Here is a 20,107-nt window from a genome sequence, read left to right as displayed (position 1 = left end):
ATTTATCTCCAAGAACTATAAAGACTGAAATTTCCCCACCCCACCTACTCCTTTGTATTAGAAAAGCTTTACATTGTAAAAAACATATTAACTTATAATTTTTTGCCACTTCTTCATTTTATAAATTTCATTTAGATTTGAACATGAAAAGCAAACTTGTCATTTTGATTTTTTTCCTTCCAGGCTCTCCAGCAATAGTTCTTATATTCCTATTACAGAAGAAGAATCAGCTCTCCTCCCACCTTCCTCCACAGATACTGGGAATTTCAAGTGCTTTCTAAAGCAGTCTTTAAATCATTCTTTATATTGCTAGCTAAAAATCGAGACACAACTCTCCTACCCGAATATTTTAATTTTAACAAAATTCCAATCTCTTTTTATTGAGATTAGTGGAAACAGAGGTCCTATTCTTTCACAAACATAGCCTATGAAAAACCATATATGCAGTTTCCCAGTTTTTCCTTCACTGATAATGCATAGGAAAAACAATTCCTCCCTAGTCTGATTACTTAGAGAAACTATTGAAAGAACAAAATCTCTGTCATTTCTAGTGTTGTTTCTACTTACTTTTAGAACATAAATCTGTAGCAGCCTTATTCAGACCCTAATGGTTGTTAAATAAATGAGCAATTGGGAGAAAGCTCCTTCTAAGCCTACATGAAGCACATTTTCCAAAGGAGGCATATTTGGTAGATGCCCATTATATGAATCTGCTTTTACCAGTTAGTTGCTAGCACACATTTTAATTAATGCACTTTCAGTATTCATTACATTTGTGGAGAAGTATCTCCTAATTTGGAGATACATTTTTCACCAGTTTGAAGCACCATATAAACATGTAACAAAAAGCGCTATCATGCCCCAAAATAATTTATGCAACATGGACATAGTATAGAAACATTATCTCTCCAGTGACCAGTGATAGGACATGAGGAAACTAAATGAATTTCAGGAGAATTTCAGATTGGGAAAAGGTTCTTCACTGAGAGAGTGGTCACAGCACCAAGCCCATCAGAACTCAAGGAGCATTTGGATGGTGCTCTTCATCACAAGGTTTAGTTTTAGGTAGTCCTGAGAGAAGGAGGGTGTTGGATTCAACAATCCTAATTTGCAATATTCTACCATTCCGTTAGGATCAACTACCTGACCAATACTCATGTAATCAAGAAGAATAAGATCTTTAAGCAGGACTACATGATAGTTCTGTTGGATTTCTAAAAGGCATCTTGCCCTTTTATAAAGCCTATGGGAGGAAAATAGAAGAAACGCTTACTGGAGAAACAAGTTGAAAAATAAGCAATCAAGAACATCCTTATTTTTCATATGAAGGTGGGAAAAAAATCAATATCTTAATGTTTGAGGAGATGACTAGTGAGACATGAAATAAACCAGAACAAAATATTAAAGATGACATCTAACTGTATTTGATGCAGTGTAGTATGGAAAGATGGAGGTGGATTTGAAAGCAATGAGCCAGGAAAAAGAAATTTTAGAGAGGTACTTCAAATGAATTGTAAGATGGAATACGTCTAAACTGGAAAACCTCAGAATATTATTTGATAGAATTGTGAAGTAACAGAGGCAATATGGCTTGAATGATTTTTAGCAAAGAAACTGACAAGAGACAGCATTTGAGAAAATACACAGAAATTTAGCAGTAAAATTCAGATAACACTCTGACCTTAAATAAAGGACCAAGTCAAAATAAGAAGGCATAGTATAAGACAGAGGTACAATACATGTGCAGTCTATCATAACTGGGGAAAAAGAAACTGTAAAGAGAACTAAAAGCTCATTCTTGGCCCAGTTACATATAAACGACCTGATTTGCATCTACAGATAAGTGTCAAAAATTCACACTGAACCTTTAGATTTTTAAGTAGTAGACGGGTCAAGACCAGACAGAACTATCTACAGAGAGTCATCTAAGGGGAGTTCCTCTACAGTACAGACAAGCTTTAACACCTAATCGAGAAAAGAATGATGACTTCCAGTTAAATGATAAATTGTTTGAAAAGACATTTTTAGCATTAATTTGTTTAGCTTCAGCATTTGGATCCTGTACCCTTTGAAAGCGCTACGCATTATTGCATTATTCATTAATAAAAGATACTGAAGCAATAGGGTAAGAATATTCAATGGGAGAACATCCTTACAAATATCCTTACTAGAAGAATATTCTTAATGGTTAACTATTTACATACTGCTATCCAGCTTTTAATCAGTTTGAAACGTACTACAATATCTGAGGAACAAGTTATAGTATTGAAGGAGTTTTTAGTAGGAGTGTATGAAGGTTGAGCTGATCTAAATGTACACGAATCTAGACAAGACAGTCAAAGCAAAGCATCACTGAGCCATTTCAGCATCAGAGCAGCAGCACTAACTGCTGGTTCAGATAACCACGTTGTTAGCAGTAGCTGCCAAAACTTGCTGTGATTAGAGGCACCCTCCTGTCACCTCCATTGGGGTTAAGGACTCTACATAGCACTGATTTAGCATCAGAAGGTATAAAACTCCCTCTATATCCCTCTCACCCAAGACTGAATGCAAGGAAACAAACTGGTTGAAGACATGCCTTTACTTTCTATTCCTGACATCTCAGTCTTATCTCACTGCTGCTTGTGCATAACAAAACCACTGAGTACTTGGTACAATGTTTACCTATGCAGGCTGGAGTGAGAGCTTGAGACAGCTGCACAGGATTTTGTGAGGGTCAGGTGACCAGAAAAGCGTATTTGGAGAGATGCAGGGAAAAGAAAGAAATGTAGCAAGCAGTGGTGGGTAAGGTGCCTTTTATGGGAAATTGCATATTTGTCCAGAGTGCTCTGCTGAGCTTATTAAAATGCCTTCTTTTAGCAAGTTCTAGAGAGTAAAAGCCTCAGGCTCTAGCTTTTAAATAATAAGCTGATATCAGATAATATGATTACTTATCATATAATAGTTTTAATTTTTTTTAAAAAAACAGGTTGAACAGATAGATTCTATTTTAGCCCTGGCAGTTTCCTGTTGACAGGCAATGCATTTAAAAAATATATATAGACAAGAAGAACAGAGAAGAACAAAAAATGAATGGTTGCCTATTAAAATAGAGCTCATTAGAAAACAGTAAAAGAATTGGGGTTATTTAGTCTATATAAAAGATGTTCAAGAAAAGACAAGGTAAGGACTTTTTAGTATATAAAGGCTACAAAAAGGAAAAAGAAATAATATTTTTTCCTGTGGACATGAAGAACAGAAAATAACACTGAAATGGAGTAAGGGAAAGCAAGTTAGTTACTAGGAAAAAGTTGGTAAAAAGGATAACTAAGAATGAAGCATGACCATGACTGCTGCCAGTCATCACTACAGCTTTTAGAAATGCTCTGTACAACACATACAACTACAAAGACTGAGATGATTGTCCGAGATGTTCCTTCACTCTGTCAAAGAAAAGAAGAATAACTGAAAATTACTCACCTGCCTTACCACTCTTTCAGCCATGTTGCTGCATCGGGTTTGCACGGTAAGGTTTTGGTAGGAGGAAGACTACAAGGGTGGCTTCTTTGAGAAATTGCCAGAAGCTTTCTCTGTGTCCAACAGAGCCAATGCCAGGTGGCTCCAAGACAGACTCACCACTAGTCAAGGCCAAACCCATGAGCATTGGTGTGGTAGCACCTCTGGGATAATGTATTTAAAAAGAAGAAGGTAAAAAAAACAACTGCAGAACAGCAACTGCAGCCAGAGAGAGGAGTGAGAACATGTAAGAGAAATAGCCCTGCAGACACCAAGGTCAGTGCAGAATGAGGGGAAGGAGGTGCTCCAGGTGTCAGAGCTTCCCCTGAAGCCTGTGGGGAAGACCATGGTGAGGCAGGCTGTCCTCCTACAGCCCATGGAGGTCCATGGTGGAGCAGAGATCCACCTGCAGCCTGTGGAGTACCCCACAATAGAGCAGATGGATGCCTGAAGGAGACTGTAACCCCATGTGAAACCCATGCTGGGGCAGGCTCCTGGCAGGATCTGTGGCCCTATGGAGAGAGAAGCCCATGCTGGAGCAGGTTTGCTGGCGGAACTTGTAACCTTGTGGGGGACCTATACTGGAACAGTCTGTTCTAGAAGGACTGCACCCCATGGAAAGGACCCATGCTGGAGCAGTTTGCAAAGAACTGCAGACTGTGAGAAGGACACACGTTGGAAAAGTTCATGGAGTGCTGTTTCCTGTGGGAGGGACCCCACACTGATGCAGGGGAGGAGTGTGAAGAGTCCTCCCCCTGAGGATGAAGGAGTGGCAGAGAAAATCTGCGATGAACTGACCGCAAACCCCATTCCTCTTTCCCCTGCACCACTGTGGGCGAGGAGATAGACAAAATCATGAGTGAAGTTGAGCCTCTGAACATGGGAGGGGTGGAGGTAGGTGTTTTAAGATTCAGTTTTTATTTCTCATTATCCTACTTTGATTTGATTGGTAATAAATGAATTTCCCCAAGTCAATTTTGTTTTGCCCATGGCAGTACTTGGTAAGTGATCTCTCCCTATCCTTACCTTTACTCATGAGCCTCTCCTAATATTTTTGGTTTTTCCTCTTCCCTGTTCAGTTGAGGAGGGGAGTGACACAGCAGCTTTGGTGGGCACCTTGCATCCAGCCAGGGTCAACCCACCACAATTCCCCAGTAAGGAGACGGCTGGTGCCATACAGGTAAATGGAAAGTGTTGTGTCTCTTGGGTTATTGTATCTACTCTGTAGACCCACACAGCACCTTTGTAACTGGTGCATAAATCATGGAGACTATTCACCCTCAAGTTTCTTTGGTAGCACAAAGCTCCCAAGTATCGACCCCTGTAAGAGTGAGAAAGTCACAGAAACCACAAAGTCAACAGCTCTCAAAAAGAATGTTGCTCTTGCAGGGTAACTCCACCTTTTTCAAATATGCATTCACACTTGCAAAAATCACAGAATTCAACATGCAGTGGCCTTAAGACATGGAAGTAACTAATCAGAATCTTCTTAAAGACACCATAACAGCGACAGCAAGACATTCTATTTTGAAGATGCAAAAATACTGTACTAGGTAAACGTGTCTATTAATCCCAGGGTAGCTGTTCTGTATGCTCTCATCATATGGAAATTTTTCAGAAAAGTTTCAGAAGCCACCACAGACTTGGAGAAGCATTTCCATTTTACATGGCAAAATCTAATACACTAAACTCACTAATTTACATGGTCTTTTCTAGGTTAATGCTTCTTTCTGCAAATACTGTAAAGAAATGGAAGAATTTTTCCCCCTTTCAAAAACAAATCAAGCTGTTTACAGCTATAAGGGAAGAGAGTGAAAATTGGCAGAAAAAGCAAAATTTAAACCCCAAATCGGATAAGTGGATCCCTCATTAAGATGAAAACAGCAATCAGTATTTACAAACTAATATGTACAGTAGGCTAGCTGTGAGGACCTGAATAATTTTCACCCATTAAATTGATGCTTAACATATCAAACCTGCCACCCACCCCACAACATGAAAGCTAACTCCTGAGCCTAATCCAAGCAAGGCCAAAACATTCCGTAGAAAAGGCCTTAAAGGTTTCAACGATTCTTCAAAAGCCTTATTGATGTATCCAGTGACTGCCTAGATACATGGCTGCAACTCTCAGAAAACTATATTATGCTAATACTGCTGTTAGGTGTTCCCTTCCAGCACTATGAATGGCAAACAGCATCGAATGGCCTTTGTTCCTAACTCTGAGGGAGATTATAGATGTTTTATACAAATAAAGAACCTCTTTCATTTATGTGCATAGACCAGCCTTTGAGTCATTCTTATTAAACAGTAATAAATGCCAGACTTCCCCTTAGTATGATGGTCTATGGCCATGCAATGTGGCTGGTTCTGATAACTCTTGATCCTTGAAAAAAACATCAGACAAAACAGATATACTGCACAAGCTGACAAAAACGTAGTACTCAGTTCACCGTCAGTACTACTATTACTATCAAACCCTGCACCTGTTTCCTTTGACACTAAGGATGAAGATAATGAAGCAGATCTATCTACTGAATGTAGATTAAAAAAACAGAGCACCTGACAGCAATACTAGACTCAGATCCTTGAGGAAACTATATGGTATTCCTCGACCCAAACAGGAATAGTTTCAGTCTGCAGCAGTGAACTCTTCACTGCCTTTTGGTGGCTAACCACCCATTTAAAGCTCAACTTGTCAGAAAGGACTATCAGCATGAGTAGAGATAAAGGCTCATGGTGAAAATCAAGCAGCATTGTCACAAAAAAAGAGAAATATAAATAGCTTAATAAGAATTGCTGGTTTGATGCCTCTTTATACTTAAGCCATAATGCATAGGAAAAAGATGTCTACATGCCAGATGAATAGCTGTAAGTTCCACCACACTTTACCCCTTCAAGACTGGGAACTCCTGGGGTTTACAGTGTTCCTAGGGCATCCTCCTCTGCGAGCAGGGGCCATCCTGCTACCAAGAAATGGAGAAATGGTTCCCTCTTTGCACATTTGCTTCTAATAACTTCCATGTATTTAATTACAAAGGCATCTTGTGTGATGAGGGAGATGCAGTAAGATTATGCTAACATTTCAGCTATCAGAGTACAAAATGAGAGAGGGAAAGCACTTCAGCCACATTTTACAGATGTTTGTGAGTGGTGACTGAAGAGGTATGCCAATCTAGAATCGGTCCTGGAGAATGTAAATCATGTTCATGTGAAACTTAGCAAGGTAGCTACAAACTACACTACCTATAGTGGTGAAATGATGTAGAAATGCATAAATTCAACAGCACCTCTTTAGCATTTGAGGTCTCTCGAGTAGTAGCAGATGTTCAAGGAAGGAATATATATTGTAAAGACAATGCCACAGCTAAGATAATGTTCCTTTCTTTGGTGAGCAGCAATGACTATCAAGGTATTTGATGAACAACACTTAGCATTTCTAAAAGACTGAAACTCTTTAAAAAAGGGAACACTTACCCTGCAAACAGATGCTCTATGAATTTTTATTGCTTTCTCTGTGACAGAAAAAAGATCAATATGGAAATGAAAAAGCTAAACCCATCTCAGCAGTCTAAGATCAGAGTTAAAAAAAGGGGAATCAACTTGAATCTGGACTATGGTGTGAACTTAAAATGGCCATGATCTCCAGTCTCCTAATGATCCTTGTGGCCCTTTGCTGGACTCTCTCGAGCACATTCATGTCTCTTGTACGATGGAGCCTAGAACTGGACAAAGTCAAGGGGAAGAATCACCTCTCTTGACGTGCTGGCAAAATTCCTCATGTAGCCCAGGACACCTTCCACTTTCTTGACTGCAAGGGCACATTGCTGCACGTGGTCAACTTGGTGTTCCCCACTTCTGTGCACAGGTGGGTGACCCCCAGCATACAGTGGTGCATACAGTTGTTCCTCCCCAGATGCAGGACTTTGCCCTTGCTCTTGCTGAACTGCATGAGTTTCCTGTCAAGACCATTTCTCCATCCTACTGAGGTCCCTCTGGGTGGTAGCATGACCCTCTGGTATATCAATCACTCTTCCCAGTTTGGTGTCATCAGCAAATTTGCTGAGGGTGCCATCTGCTTCATCACCCAGAATGAAGACATTGAACAAGATCAGACACAGTATTGATACCTGGGGTACACCACTGGTTACTGGCCTCAGACTTTAGTTTGCACCACTGCATAGGTTATCAGGGTTGGTTGAGTATGTGTTTCCCAGTCACACAGTTCTTCATGGGCCAGGGAACAATTTTCCAAATTAGGTGCTCCATCACCTTTCCAGAGATAGAGGTAAGGTTTACAAGCCTGTAGTTCTTTGGGTCCTCTTGCTTGCCCTTTCTGAATATAGGACTGATCTAGGGGGGATGCCACTCATCTTGCTTATTAGTTTTGTTGCCCAATGTTGCTCATTTAAACCTGCGCCTTGTAAGCTACTACACTTCTATAAGGCAGCTGTTGCACACAGACAATTTGCACAGGTAGAGAGAAAGAAATTGGGCTTAATTCTAACAGCCTTCAAAATTTTAAAACACTGTCAAATTCACCCTAATGGAAGTCCAGGATCGGATACTTCTGTTCATGCAATTGTTGCTGCAAAGTCCTCCTGAGCTGTGAGAATTCTGGACTCTCAAGAATAATAAGATAGAACAGATTGTACTTAATCCATAAATATTACATAACTTGATGATTTACTTGTTTCACAAGACAATAAATGCTTCATGAAATGTTCCTTCTTTTGGGAAAAAGAAACTCCCTTAGTTTTCAAGACTAGATTGACATTTTCTTTAGCCAGTAGCACCACACACAAACTTCTCCAAATACTTTTATTTAAGAGAAGTCACACTGGATTCCTCTCTGAAAGACAGACTTTTGCTAACAGTTTTAAAGAATGGTAGGAAGGCAAGGAAGGCTATCCAGTTTCAGATGATGCATGAAATTAGGCGACGTAACAGTTGCCTCTGATCTAAAATTTATGGCTACACAAGCCTAGCTGTCCTTAGTCTCTCTGTCTGGAGAATCAGAGATTCAGCTTGTAAAAATTTTCTAAGGCAGTGTTTCAGAATAATCATAACTTCCAAAGGAAAATCTGCAACTGTGCTCTGCATCTTACTTCTGAAACCAAAAGCTCAGTAAAGCCTGCGGGACCAGACAGGTCCAGTCATACATCCAAGATCTCCTCTTTCCTAAAGGCTCTAGACAGTCCTGAAATGAAAATACAGGTCACTTTTTTCAGAATAATGAGTATCATAAACTACCCCACCATATCAATTGATCTGGATGGACTAGGTAGTCTAGGAAAACTATCCTAATGGTAGTTCCTAAGTCAAGGGTTGTACTAAAAAGCATTAAAATGCCTATCTGATCATATTGTTCAGCTACAGTCTAACTGCATCAGTTAACTGCAGATAAGACAGATATTGTCTGGTTGACTATAGCTTCCCCTATTTACATTTTACAAATTAGCAACTATTTACTCAAATGCTGCTTCTTAGATATAATAAATACTATAGTGGTTTTCTACCATCAACAGGGAAAGATCTGCAAACAGAATTCTTAAGTGACACTATATCTTTTTCAGAAGTTTTCCAAAGCTGCTTTCCTGGACCAGAGACATGAAGCATCTAGTTACTGTTGACTAAGGCATCTTAGGATCTAATGAAATATTCATTGGTTTCACACTACTGATATTTTTGAAAAACCCACATGAGAAAGTCTGTGCATATATTAGTTTATTAGAAATATTTGACATTTTTGCTTTAGAAGATCTAAACATAAAAATTTGGCATGCACTGGACAGCCAGCTAATCACATTTAAACTACCTGGCACTGGTTAATAACAACTCAAACTGCATAATTTCCATTCACCTCAATAGCTGTATCAGCTTCGTTGGCATGGATTTCATGCATATCTGAATAGAAAAGTTACATGTTCTCAACTTTTAAAGGGCCTTCAAATTCAAGGCACTTAACACCAGTCAGTCAACATCACAGATTATTTAAAATTCAGAATTAATGTGATGAAAATCTGGCATATAAATGTCTCCTTGATCTGATAATTCCAGAAGATACAGCACACTGTTTCACATCCCGTCTAACTGTGCCAGAAACCATGGTAGTCTGGAGTTAATTTTCTCTTATACTATTATTATTAGAAAGTTGTTTTCAGTGTAGGCAATTTTTGTGCTTTATCTTTCCTGCTTTTCATATCTCCAGCTTCTTCACTGTAAGTTTACCTTCACAAGCAGTATTAACCTGCCAGATTAGTTACCTTTGTAAAAAAATTGTCCCAGGCCTAGAAGCAACAATCTTCAATTTGCACAACATACCAATCACAATCACTCTTGCCCGAGCATGCCCTAAGAGACTCTTTTCAGATGATTTGTTCTTGCAGTGGGAGCTACTACAGTAGCAGAGGGAACCAGATGTGAGAGCATAGACAATGTCTGGCATCTGGCTTAAATGTTCCTCAATAGTTGCTGGCACAGAGAAAGACTGATTTAAACTGTGAAAAAAAGGAACAGAGAAAGAAAAAGGAGAAAAATTATTCTGAACAGCCATCAGGAAACTGAAAGAAAGAGCCATCAAGGGACAGAAGATCAGCATGGAGCTTTGCCAGTGGGGAAGCAGAAGTGGTAAAGGACAGGGATTCCAACTCCCCATCTCCTACAGGGTGAAATGCCAGGGAGAAGTTGTTAAAAGAAGGGAGCACAAATAGCCAGTGAAGGGAAGAAACAAAAGGCATCAAGAGCAAGACAGGGAATGAATGGAAGTCTAAAGCAGGTAAGACATAAAACGGATGGACTGCCAACAGTGTAGTTGTAGGGAACAAGAGTATGAGAAACATCTTGGGGAATCTGACAGGGGAAGAACACTTTCTCATTTCCAGAACATGATCCTAGGAACTAGAATTGACTCTAATATATCAATCTTTCAACGTGCCTTTGTAGTCAAACACATCCAGGCAAAGCAAAAGGTAAAAGTGAATCTTGGGGGTGGGGATTTTTGTCCTATTAAACAGTAATCTTTTTCTATTTTGGTACTACCAGCTGTTCTACTGAGTTGAGTAACAGACTGCACTGTGTTCCTGAAAGTCCCAACTCAACTGATGATCCAGTCTGTGTTTTTTTAAGAAAAAAAAAAAATCTGTGTTAGGAACCTTAAGAACCGGTTCTGAACTCAAATAATTAAGCTATTTGTACTAACAAGTTTCACAAGAATCATTTTCATGCAACAGAAATTAATTTCCCTAATTTCCCATTTATTTTTCTATATCTTTTTTGTCCTTCAACTCCATGCTTACATTGTATCAATTTCTACTTTCTTTCTCAGATTATTCCTCTGTCTCCTGTTTCTCTTAAATGTGCTGCCAAGCTTTCCATTTTAGACTTAATCTTGATTTCCCCTTTAGTCTTGGCCAGAAATGACTCAGTCCCTTTTAGATTGTATTTGCCTTTATAAAAAAAAGTTAAACAGATATTAAATTACATATTGTTTCACACTATGTGCAGTCATATACACACAGCCTCCCTCCCCCATTGGTATGTGACAGATTACAATGCAAAAATCACAGACTAGAAGAAAAAAAAAAAGTAAAAATCACATAGCTTTTACATCTTCCAAAACATATCGTTTACACAGTGTCAGACTCAAAGCACCATACTTTGCACTTGATGAAAGTAAATAGTGCTCTGTTTTTTTTTTAATGAATGAACTGGTTTGTTTTCACCGATTAACAGACATTTAGCTTATCTACAGCTAACATTTATATATATATAGACCAAGTTCTGACACAGAATTAGTTGGCAAACAAAACCTATGAGGAATGAATCAGTAAGCACTGAATCTTCATAGTTGCATAAATACTGTAAGGCATTTGAAAAACCAGACATTTATTTTGAAAAAAACAGCGAGTTAAATACCCTAAACTCCTGCAGCATAATTTATAGATCTCAGGGCTAGAAATAAGATAAAAATGTTCTTCCTCTATGCCATGCAAACAAAAATAAAAAAGGTTCAAGAGCAACAATCTGATCATCTGCATAAAATAAGGCATAAGTACCAAGATACCTTTATAGTTACATCCATAAGTAGTACTTAGGAAAAACATTCTTTCCAGAGATGTATCTGGGCTGTGTCATGTACCACATACTGAAAATCCATGTGTGCAGGAGGCATAAGTATCAGTCCTCTAATTTTTCACAATTTTTCTATCGCTTCTGCTGGTTTTACAAATCCTTCTAGGAATACGATTACCAAGAATCTTGCAGCATACCAACAGCAGTTCTTATTAATGACTTAAACAGAAATAAAATTCCTCATTGTATTCAAAGGTCCTATTTATAAATCCAAATGCTCATGGGTCCTTTGCCACTGGATTTCACACCAGAAGTTCAAGCTGAGCAGCTTGCTTTTTGTGAGTTCCACAAAAAAAGAAAAAAAAAAGTATATTGAAAGCCACAGCTACTCAAAACACAATCCCTTGTTCTGTCCCCACGGTGGTCTGTCCAACATGGGTTGTTCACCCCTCTTGTACTTGCAGCCTGCACCTACACCTTTGGCAACATTAAAATGCATTTAATTTATACAGAGCAAGTTGAACATTCGACTAAGTTTCTCCGGAGTTGTCTACTTATTTGCCATCTCAACATGAGCTAGAGTGAGCTATACATTCTTAAGAGAAGACTTTCATTGTCAAGTCACAAATGTACTGATGATCTCTTATTTTCCATTAAGTGATTTTCAGAGATGGGGAAGAGGAGTGAAGTCAGACTCTCTGGCTCACAGTTCCCTAGGTCACCTTAAAAGATCTTTTCTGAACATGGACATAGTTCCGTTCTTTTGGTTTAGGCACTTATCTGCAATCTTACATTTTGAATTAAAAAAATTCTTGTTAATAGGTTAGAGAGCTTCTTGGTCATTTCTTTAACAGTTTGTTCCCAGATTATCCAATTCATAAATGGCAACACAATATTACTGCAGATAGCATCCACTTGATTCCTCACAGACTGGAAGAGTTCACCATCTTTATCATACAATAGGTGCAACACATCATCACAGGCAACATGATTTTTGTTAACATTCTTGCTAGCTTTTAGTGGTTTTGCTTAGCAGTTATTGTAGCATTCATGGCATTTATTTTTCTCTCACCGTATCTGTTCTTAGTTTTTAGTATTCAAACTCCTTTTTAAGACAAAAGCATGATAGCGAGCACTGAATGAGAGCAAGTTTGAAAAGGCAAAACCAGCCAAAGATGCCTTATTTAAGAGCAGTATCATGTCCACGGCCTTGTTTTTTGTTCTGTTTTAAAGTGAAAAAAAATCCCACTGGAAGAACTTGTCCTTTCAGTTGACAGAAGACAATACCATACTTCCTCTCTGGATCAGATCAAGCATGAAAACGGTCAGTGTAGATGTTAACATAGGAGGAAAGTACCCAGGAAAACTCAGCAGGTTTTACATTAACTCAGTTAACGTATTACTGTGTCAACAATAATGCCAGTAAGTGAATGTTTGGCAAAGTAACAGGCAGGATACTGTGCTTGCTGTCACTGGTGCCAATCAGCATCAGTATGACTCAAATTAGTGAAGGAGGACACAAAAACTAAGAGACTTAGTCAACAGGAGATACATGACATTGTACCAATGATCTACGTTTTCTTAGCTTTTATAGCCCTCTGCAGGAACATGACCAAAGAGTGAGTTTCATAAGTAGCTATCACTGCACAGTTATTGTATTTTCTACTGCTAAAACAGCTTGTCCTTTATTTAAACCAGCTTAAGGTATGTTATGCTAATAGGAAAAACCTGCTTCCAATCAGACAGAGTAGTGGGAATAAATCTGCAACGAAGTCAGTCTTCCCCTCCTTTTCTCCGCTTTAGGTGCTGTGCAGTACCAAGATGCAGCAATAAATTGGGCCAAGTGTCATTTGCCAGTCAAGAAAATGTTTACTACAAGCACGGTAAACAGAAACTGCACAAGCATTACAATCTGCACTGCAGTGAGCAGTGGTAACGCCCAGTATGAAACAATGCTTTAAAAGTCAAGGAAAAAAAAAAGTTATTTTTCAGGCTGTGTCCTGTTAGAGACCAGTGAGCTGTCACAACTACTTATGAATAAGCAGCTCATCTCCTGGCAACAAGCTCAAATCTCATTTTCATTGGACAGGACATATGCACTGTTAGTAACTCTTCTGAGATTTTCAACCTTTGAAAACTTAATTTAGATATGCCTTAAAGCTTTAATTTAGATAATTTCATAGGTACATTTAAGAATTCTGTGAAACCAGGACACATAATATAGTCTTGTTTATTGAAGACCTATATTTATATATTTAAGTCTGCTGTTGAGGATGTGCATTGACATATATAACATAATTTGACTGAATTTTCCTGAATAGAAGAGATGCTGCCTGTCAGATTCAGGATTAGTTTGATTGTCTGTTAACAGAGTATCAGGTACTTAACAGCCCTCGTGCTCTACTTTAAATGAGATTTGAGGATGGATTTATCCATGTGAACTATATTACTATTTTGCCCAGAAAGATATGTCATTTTGATGGCTTTTAAAAAGATGAAAACGACAGTCATGTAAACTAACTGCTTTATATCTAAGGCTCGCAAAGGTAGACAAAGTAAATCATTAATCTTTTTTTTTATATTGCAAATATCATAAATAAGTTTGTCCAACAAAGATAAAACAATAAGCTACCCTTTTTATTGTACTAATAAATCATCAGCAGACAAGAACACTTTGTTATTGTGGTCTAACTGTCCTCCTGATGCTATCACACAACAGCCATTAGAATAATATTCACTTTGTTTTCCTTACTTGATGCCGTTTCTCAAGCACAGCCATGTGCACTGCACAACAACCAACCCTCTATCCATCTCTGGGCTTTTGTCATTCCGTGCATTATTGCTAACAGGAATATTTTATTTGCCACCACCAGTCATGCCAGAAGTTTTAATGATTTGTGAAGCTCCACTTCATGAAAAAAAGCAAGCAGTCAACAGGTCACTTGTGCACTCTCTCCTCAGACAAATGCTGTTTATACCAGATAATGCTTAGTTAGTCTAAAGGCAAGATGGGGTTACTCCTGCACACCCTACAAATCTCTTATGGATTTGACTGCTAACAAAGGACTCGAGGCAGAGTGTATAGGAATTATGTTCTTATCTCAATTCTCTTTGTTTCTTTACAAAGCAGAACACATGCAAGAAGTGGAAATAAACCCTGAATCCTGCTGTAAACAGCTGCAGATATACTTTTGTAGGGAGGAATCCAAAAGCCATGGGCTCAATGTTTGGTTTTGTAACAGACTTCCTATGAGATGCCAGTTAAAAGAGTTAAATCCAGCTTTTCAGAGACCACTGCTAGCTATGGCATTCCTTCTTCTGGTTCATCTTGCTTCAGAAAATGTGCTGAGTTGCCAGAAGCTTTAAGGACTGTTAAGTGAGGGCCATAGGCACTCAGAGTTTTAATTGCTGAGAAAAGGTAAAGTCACACTCCTGATCACTGAAGCACTCCAAATCCAGTGACTATCTCCAGTATATTTATCCTTAAGTCTATCCACTTTGTAATTACTGACGTTTGAAACTAGCATGATAACATGCACTCTCACAAGAATACTGTAAACTTTCATGAATTAACATTTATGGGACACATGCCCAATACAATTCTACAGCAAAGATCAAGAACAGAAGGTTCATCCTGGGTACTTATAAACACAGGTGTCCCACACACACACACACACCTGCCAAGCCTCCTGCACAGAAGGTATGAGTGATGATTAACTAGCTCTTCCCCTGTGATCTCCCCTCTGGCTGGGGTTGCATTTCACGCATTTGCAGGACAGAGCACTACTTCCCAAGCACCCTGTGACCTACTGACCATCTCAGATCTGGAACAGAGGAATACTGGTAGCACAGTACTACAGTCAGCATACACACCTCTTTGGGGGAAGCCCTGAAAACAACCATCTTGGAAGATGCATTCTAGAGCCTGTGATACAATTAAAAAAAAAAACAGAGAGCAAGCACATAAAACAAGCAATGACTTCTTAATGATCAGCAAAAAAAATATGCTCACCCACTGAAATAAGTGCAGAAGAATTTTGTCTTTCTGTATAGACTAGGGCTCTACTTACATGTTTTTGTGTTATTTCTTCTTTAATGCCCAGAAAGTCAGGGAAAAGCCACACATTTAAAAGTTACATTGTAATTTGAATAAAATTTAGGTACCTGAAACAAGGTCTGCATGTAACACCATGTTCCTCTGACTCTCTTGGGCTCAGTTAACTACAGCTCCTTGGTCTTCTGATGATGACATGCATTTTGTGTTCTGCTTTCTCCAACCTGAAGCTGTGGCAAATGCCTGGGTATGTTTGCTCCAGGTACTTTCTCTCAGTGTTAGAGGATTTTATTTCCTGCTCTCAGTATAAACAGGATCTTGCTCAACTCCTAACGCACACAATCATGAGAGAGTAGAAAATAAAGTACACTGGGAACACACAAGGGAAACACCAAAATTCTTAACCTAAGCTGAAACTTCTATTAGAAGGAGTTTACCAACTTGGTGGCACCCCAGGTGTCACCAAGCCTCAGAAGGGGTCCATGGCATTGAGGGCTTGCCACCACAGTGAGCCACACGGTGTCACAGACACAAGTGGGGCCATAGCTATGGGGTAAAGGGCAGACTTGGCATACAGAAGGTAGAAGACTCCTTCTACAGCTGGGGAGATGCTGATAACTCCGTAACGATCAGTGAATGGGCTTTTTTTTGCTTGTCTAGGATTGTCTATTATTGGGACCACTGTGAAGAAATGATTATTCCTGTAGATTTGCTAAAAAACCTGGACTTTATCTATTTATTATTCAAGAAGTTGGACAGATATTTGGCATGTAACAAGAGTATCACATTCATTCCAGCAGTAGGTATAATCAATGCCAGAGGCAATTGGGCAGGAGCCACAGAGGAGAAGCGACAGCAATTCACCAAACACAATTATAAAAAATCAGATTTTGAACACAGAGCACTCAACTCTGGTACTCTTTATCTTATTTAAGCTTTATTGCTCCTACGATCATTCACTGTGTTTAATTACAGGATGATTCGGCACGTACGCAACATTTGGGCTCTGCAGCTGTCATTCCCTCCCTCCTTGAACAAACTCCCATTTGGAGAGCAGAAAGTTCATTTATAGTGTGTTCACAAAGACTTGGAAGTGAAGATACTGCTCCTTGCAGGGTTCAGCATCTTCACTGCTGTCTTTTGGATGGGTTTCAGAAATGAGGAACAATGGATCCTGCTAGATGCCCTAGGAATCTCCATCTGCCTTTATGAACTCAAAGTTCACACAGCCAGTATGAAGGACTGCAGCTGCTTTCTGCTGGCATTGTCATCTACGAAGTCTTCCTCATCCTGATTGCTCCTTCACTACCCAAGTGTGGGGACAGCATAACAGAAGTTATAACTCTTGGACCCTTTCATGCAGCACACCACAAGACAATCCAATTTCTGTGGAAGATTCCAATGCATTACCCTACATCAGGTTGTGGTAGATCTTTTACTGTCTTAGGCTTTGAGGACACTGCAATTCCCAGTCTCGTGGTAGCCTACTCTCACAAATTCTACATTGAGACACTCTCATCATGGATCTATTTTGTAACTTCTCCTGCAGTTTATCACTGCAGTCTGTTGGCAAGCTTTGTTGTTTCAGCATTAACACAGTAAGATCAGCCAATTCTTTTCTACTTCATGCCATTCATTCTTACTGTTTGCCTGGTTGTTGTTTTTTGCACCAGGAGTTGAGAGTGTTTTGGTCAGGCAGTGATTTTACAAAGCAGTGCCCCCATCCTCCCTCAGCAATCAGTATCAGCTACCGTGATGCCCAAAAATAACCAGATCCACAGATCTGTGACTGAAAGAAGTGGAAGAATTTATAATCAGTCATATAAAAAATAAAGATCAACTAGATAATTTGTCTTGAAAAAGAAAGAATTTACCAATACCAACACACATGGTGAAGCGAAAACCTCTTGTTACCCAGAGAAAAAGCAAGCACCAAACATGACTGATCTTGAATAAAATCTTCAGCCACAAAACTAGATAGACACCATAGGAGGTCAAAGAATTCCAGAGCCACATCCTCAGAAACCAGTTATACACTATGGTTGATTTCCAGGCAAACTCCCTGGAAAAAGACTTTAAAATACCGTATGAATAGACAGCTCCAATCTAACAATAAGAGCATCCTTTTGCAATAGCATCCTTGCAACAGCACCTTTTTTTTTTCTTTTGTGAAATGCAAGTGGTTTTATCTTGTTCTAATCTCTGAGTATACATGATACTCTTTCACTAAGCATTTCTATCCTGATGCTATTACATACAATAGAGTGATACCAAGATATTGTCCAAGACTAATAAAATAAAGAAAATCATAAAGAACACAACATTCTCATACAGTCAGTCTAGAGAATAACTTGGAATAAACAAAGAAATCTACTGTTCTGGGTAAAATGCTAAGTAATGCCTTGTTTGGCATCAAGAAAACAAATATCTTAATGCAGCCACAAAAAAAAAAAAAGATTGCTTTTTAGTTTTGTTTGGGAATTTTGTTGTGTTCTTTTGTCTGCTTGTTTTTTTAATTAATGTAAGGCTGATTTTCATCCTAAACTGCCATAGTCAACATTTACTCCAAACTAGACATAGAGAATATTTAATTTCTACTTATTTCTGTTATAATATCAACTGTATCATAGTGCTGTATCCCCCACCCCTCCCCCAAGCATAATGAAGACCATATCTAGTTCTTAAAGAAATTAAAGGATTGCTGCAGGGATTACTGAGAAACAGTCTGGCTCGATTTAGATAAGAAGTAATATTTTAGCACCAGTATGTCATTTTGGACTGTTAACTCCATTTGACAGATGAAAAAGAGGAAGCATCATGGTGCCTCTGAACTCAGAAGGTGGAAGACTTGTAGTTCACACACTTTAACTACAATCCTGTTTGATCAAAATTTAAAATAAAGATTTTATACATTCTATCATAACCTAGAGTGGAAAATAGGAGTGCCTAGTTCTCACAGTATGGCTCCCAGCCACTTTCTACTAAGCAAGTCTCCTAAACTCTGTACCTCAAAAAATATTTTACTAGTACCTCCTTACTGAGTATGGGCACAATGAATTTTGCACTTCTTATTTAGAGACTTTGGTACTTAGAGATTATGACTATTAACATACAGTTTAATAAAGATAGCAATGAGCGAAGTAAACACTTTGCATCGGTTGCTCAGGGAAAACTGGGAAGGAAACTCTGGCATACAGAAAAATACAAAAGAGCCTGCCTGGACAGGCTGAACTCTAATCTTCAAGGTCTTTTCTAACCTAGACGATTCTATGATTTTATGTCATACAGCATTCCTGGGAGAGATCATGCTTTTTTCTTCTGCTTTTTATTACGTCTCTTTTTCTTTCTTTGGTTTGACAATATAATTTCAAAAAAAATCCAGTATACAGTATACCCCACTCATACTGAGGATCCTGTTTGCAGCTCTGGGGTGCCAAGACAGGAAAGAATGTGGACCTGTTGGAACAGGTCCAAAGCAGGGTCACATAAGTGATCAGAGGGCTGCAGCACCTCTTCTGTGAAGACAGGCTGAGAGAGCTGGGATTGCTTAGCCTAGGGAAGAAAAGGCTCTGGGGAGACCTTAAAAAAGCCTTCCAGTACCTAAAGGGGGTCTGGTTTTCAAAACAGATGAAGAGGTCTTTCTACTATGGCCTGTAGTGACAGGAGAAGAGTCAACAGTTCTAAAACTCAAAAGACAGTAGGTTTAGACTGGATATAATCACAGAATTGTTTAGGTTGGAAGTGACCTTTAAGATCACCAGGTTCCAAACCCCTGCCACAGGCAGAGACACCCTCCACCAGATCAGGCTGCTCAAAGCCCTATAAGGAAAATATATGCTACAATGAGGGTAATAAGGCTACCCACAGGTTGCTCTGAGAAGCTGTGGATCCCCCATCCCTGGAGGTGTTCAAGGCCAGGTCAGGCAGAGCTCTCACAACCTGGTCTACTGAAAGGTGCCCCTGCCCATGGCCAGGGGTTTGGACTAGATGATCTTTAATGGTCCATTTCAACCCAAATCATTCTATGATTCTATATTCCACTATTTTAGCATATATTTCAATAAAGTACTTGGAGAAAAGCTGCAGGCTAAAAGAATCTCAAAAGCAATGACAGATTGAGACCTCATTCCTACATGGGAGCTGAGGCAAAGGCGGCACACTCTTAGATCTAATAACGTACACCTAGCCAGACACCAGCTGGCCTGTCCACGATCAGCCAGGAAAAACTATTGTGCAGAGGATTTAAATAAGGCCCCCCCAGATTGCAGACCTACAACTCCTGTCACCAGATAAATATCAGTGTTGTTTCAACCAGAAAAGACTGAAACAGACATGTGGGCAAATTGTCCACTGTGCCAAGGTTCACAGGCATATCTTATTTTCTTTTATTCAAAAGTCATTCTGACATGGAAAAATAGAGAAAGATGTTGCTTTTTCCCAAATCATAGAAACAATTTTGTCTTCCTACATTAACAGAATGGTACAGCA

The 20,107-nt window shown here is 39.1% G+C and overlaps 1 protein-coding gene across 1 annotated transcript in view; it reads right to left on the bottom strand.

The window, feature by feature from the left end:
- Positions 1–20,107, bottom strand: part of MAN1A2 (mannosidase alpha class 1A member 2) — a 134,291-nt gene that overhangs the window by 46,937 nt on the left and 67,247 nt on the right. The window lies entirely within an intron of this gene.

The sequence above is a fragment of the Manacus candei genome, unplaced genomic scaffold, assembly GCF_025592945.1.
Source record: "Manacus candei isolate 608988 ecotype Guabito, Panama unplaced genomic scaffold, ASM2559294v1 h1tg000014l, whole genome shotgun sequence".
NCBI classification, from domain to species: domain Eukaryota; kingdom Metazoa; phylum Chordata; class Aves; order Passeriformes; family Pipridae; genus Manacus; species Manacus candei.
This window is presented reverse-complemented; position numbering and strand designations above follow the sequence as displayed.